Here is a 227-nt window from a genome sequence, read left to right as displayed (position 1 = left end):
GTATTGGAGTGGCCATCACAAAGCCCTGACTCAATCCGATAGAAAATTTCTGGGCAAAACTGAAAAAACGTGTGCGAGCAAGGAGGCCTACAAACCTGACTCAGTTACACCAGTTCTGTCTGGAGGAATGGAACAAAATTCCAGCAACTGACTGTGAGAAGCTTGTGGAAGGCTACCCAAAACATTTGACCCAAGTTAAGCAATTTAAAGGTAATACTACCAAATAC

The sequence above is a fragment of the Mobula hypostoma genome, chromosome 10 (assembly GCF_963921235.1).
Source record: "Mobula hypostoma chromosome 10, sMobHyp1.1, whole genome shotgun sequence".
In the NCBI taxonomy this organism is placed as follows: Eukaryota; Metazoa; Chordata; class Chondrichthyes; order Myliobatiformes; family Myliobatidae; genus Mobula; species Mobula hypostoma.
This window is presented reverse-complemented; position numbering follows the sequence as displayed.